This window comes from Pundamilia nyererei, unplaced genomic scaffold (assembly GCF_000239375.1).
Source record: "Pundamilia nyererei isolate P.nyererei 1_Seehausen unplaced genomic scaffold, PunNye1.0 scaffold00111, whole genome shotgun sequence".
NCBI classification, from domain to species: Eukaryota; Metazoa; Chordata; class Actinopteri; order Cichliformes; family Cichlidae; genus Pundamilia; species Pundamilia nyererei.
Window position 1 is genome coordinate 1,118,649 of NW_005187512.1, and position 3,516 is coordinate 1,122,164.

Sequence of the window (3,516 nt, forward strand, 5' to 3'; positions counted from 1 at the left end):
AAATCATAGTATTTGAGCCAAATCATAGAATTTGTGCTAAAACATAGTATTTCAACCAAATCACAGTATTTCTGCTATGTTGTAGTATTTGTGCTACATCATAGTATTTGAACCAAATCTTAGTAGTTGTGCTAAAATGTAGCATTTCTACCAAATCATACTATTTGTGTTAAAACATAGTATTTCTATGTATCAAATCATAATAATACTGCTAAATCATTGTATTTCTGCTTTGTTGTATGTTTGCTAAATCCTAGTATTTCTGCTAAGTCACAGTATTTCAGCTAAATTATAGTATTTGTGCCAAAACATAGTATTTCTGCAATGTTTAAGTATTTTTGGCTAAATATAGTATTTCTGTTATCTTATAGTATTTCTCCTAAATTCTTGTATTCCCGAGAAGTTGTCATATTTCTGCTGAGTTACAATATTTCTGCTAAGTATTATGTTTCCTCTAAGTTATTGCAGTTCTGCTAAGTAATTACATTTTTCACAAGTTCTTATGCTTCTGCAAAGTTTTTACAATTTTTGCAACTTTTCAGTTTTTTCAGCTATTTCCAGCAGACAGCTTCAGCTTTACAGCATCCACACAGCATTTTCGCAGGAAATGCACATTTTTCTAGTTACACTAGTGATGGTCACAGCATGTTAGCATGTAAAAATGTCCCCAACACCTTTGCTTTTCTGCTCCTAATTCATACTCGGTGTGTTTCATGTGTGCTAATTTGGTGTCACAGTTTCACCTCCTGTGATTTTTCTGAATAATGAGGAACAAAAAAGATGATTTATTTGGAGCATTTTGGAGTTTGAGAGGTTATCAAATAAGCAGAAGCTAAATTAGGAGGCTTTTGGAATGTCACAGTGCTTAAAGATCAGTCTTGACTTCTTTCATTTTTAGTCTGTGGTTGATAGCTCAGTAGGCAACCTCCAGGGTAAAAAAATAAAAAATAAGCCAGTGCCACAGTCCTGAAATAGCCACCTTAGTCTGGCTCAAATAAGTCAATCCCAGGCTACCGTATTAAAATGCCTATATTTACAGCAGAAAAATGTGGATGATTTGACCGAAAGGTCGGTGCTTTTTTCTCTTTTTTACCACTTAATATGACAGTGAATTAAATATGCACGTATCTGTTTCAGTGCTTTAAAAGGGTGTTCTCTGAAACAGGAAGTGATGTCACTTTGGCTGTGATGACTTCAGGGAAGCTCCACTAGCTTTTTAATAGCTTTAAAGCCTGCAGGGTGTCTGTTTTCATCAGCCCTACTGTATTTCTGGTCATCGTGTTTGAGTATTGATGATGGCAAAGTCTGTTAAAACATTTGTTTTGTAATCTCTAGAAGCCATGTATTGTTAGAAATACCAGTACCAATACAGCCTTGACTTTAGATACATACAGCAAATTGCTATTACCTGAAGTAAGGTACAGGGGTTCACAAGACTGGCTCTCAAGGTTATCTGTGTAAACAAGGAGGTCTGCTTGCCAATCTGTGCCCTGCTTGATCCCTCATGCTTTCTTTGATCCCTTCCTAGCTCTTTCTTTGTCTGCAGCCCCTCAGGTGATCAGGCTGCTGACCAGATGAATTTCATCCATTTTAACCTCCTATCTCTTCATTAGCTTCCAGTGCTCACCGCATATAATGTAGGCTGGCATTAGATTCATCTCCATCCGTCTCCTCTCCTGCTTTTTGATTAAACGACTTTTATGTAGGCAGCATTATTTCTGGAATATATGGTTCAAGTAAAGCTGGACATTTTCTTAATATTAAATATATTTTTATGCTTTTTCACAGAAAGCTTGGAAGATAATTTTATTATTATGATTTTATGATTATGGTCGGGAAATCATGGAAATGCCTGTTAGTAATAGGCACTTCACCTCCTTACACCTTCACTTTCAACATAATGAAATTTGTTACAATGAAATCCCAATCATAATGTTTTCCTTTTTATTTGCTCAGATATGTTGACACTACCTTGGAAAAAAAGTGTGTAAAGATGTCTGGTTTTCTCCTGTATATGAATGCACTTTATTATACGTGACATGAAAAGCCAAAAAAAAAAAAGACTATAAATGCACTTGTATTTTTTTTACAAATGGGAAAAAAATAAATCAGTGTCCTGTTTAATTGTCTAGGTGCATCTAATTTGGTGTGCGTGTGTGAGTGTGTGTCATAAAAATCTCTTCACACTGGGAAACCATCAACAGAAGATCAGTGCAATTGCTATGCTGAGCAGAGTTTCATGTGTCGCATTGAACCTATTTGCATATTGGAACAGCTAGATTTCCCTCTGGCATGATTAGTTAGTAAGCTGTCACTGCTGTGCTGCCACAAAAGAAGAGACGCATCAGTGCAACTCAGGTACTGGCATTTGCAACATGGGCTTGTCTCTTTCTCCTCCATATGATTTGAATCAAAGTACTTAGGGTTAAAGATTAATTTGCCAGTCTGCATTCATTTAAATATCTGAATGGATCAGTAAAGTTTTAGTTAATCTTATAAACTATGGCAGTTTGTGTTGACAAGAAGAGAAAACATTTGATACTATGGCACTGATTAACAACAGCGCCAGTTCCCATCTTCACGTGTGTGATTTCAGGGAAATAAATCACTTCTTGTCAGTGAGGCTAGAACAATACCACACTGGCTCATTAACAGAGAAATAACATTAGTCAGTCGATACAGGACAGACTTCAAACAGACTGGAATGAAATCTGCCTTACAGATGGATAACATTGTAATCAATCACTGCATACCTTCAATAAACACAGGATAACATTGCCTTATACAAATGACAAATATAACCCCTCATCAATTTCCTTTGACGTTGCTTAACAAAGATACCAGCTCCAGAGATGCTGTAGTCAATACGTCTCATTTGTAGTATTACAGCTCACACTGCATCCCACACCACTCATATATGTCAAAGCATGTGGCAGAACACTTAATAGTTAGGCAGAAAGTAAAGTCATGTACGTAAGAATTGGCGAAATGGTAGAAAAGAACTGGTTTATGTAACATGAGATGAAAAGCCATCTATCACAGAAAGGAGTAATTTGTGACGATTTAAATATGGGGATAATGGCATGCGTTTTCACACACATTCACCTGGAAGTCTTTCCACATTATTGTGGGATGTGAAAATGACAGAAGCTGTGTAAAGACAGAATAATGGGAGCTATAGTACAAAATGTGCATTCTTCCTCACCTTCACAGAGCCGGCCAATTACAGTGTGAACTGTGATTGTTGTGTTAATGAAGTTGGAGAAATTGCCATTTTCAAAGGACTTTTTTTCTTTTGACCATTATGAAGACAACCTTTAACCACAGTATAGTAATAGAATGACAATACGATTCTTGAGTTCACCAGTTTATTCTTGACCTTGAATGCAGCAGTTGACAAAATGATGTTGATTGAAAGACAAAATGCCACTTTTTAGTGCTTGACGTTCCAAAGTCAAAATCTTACCACTAGTGTTCTGCTTAAGAGTTAAGATAAGATAAGATAAGATAAGATAA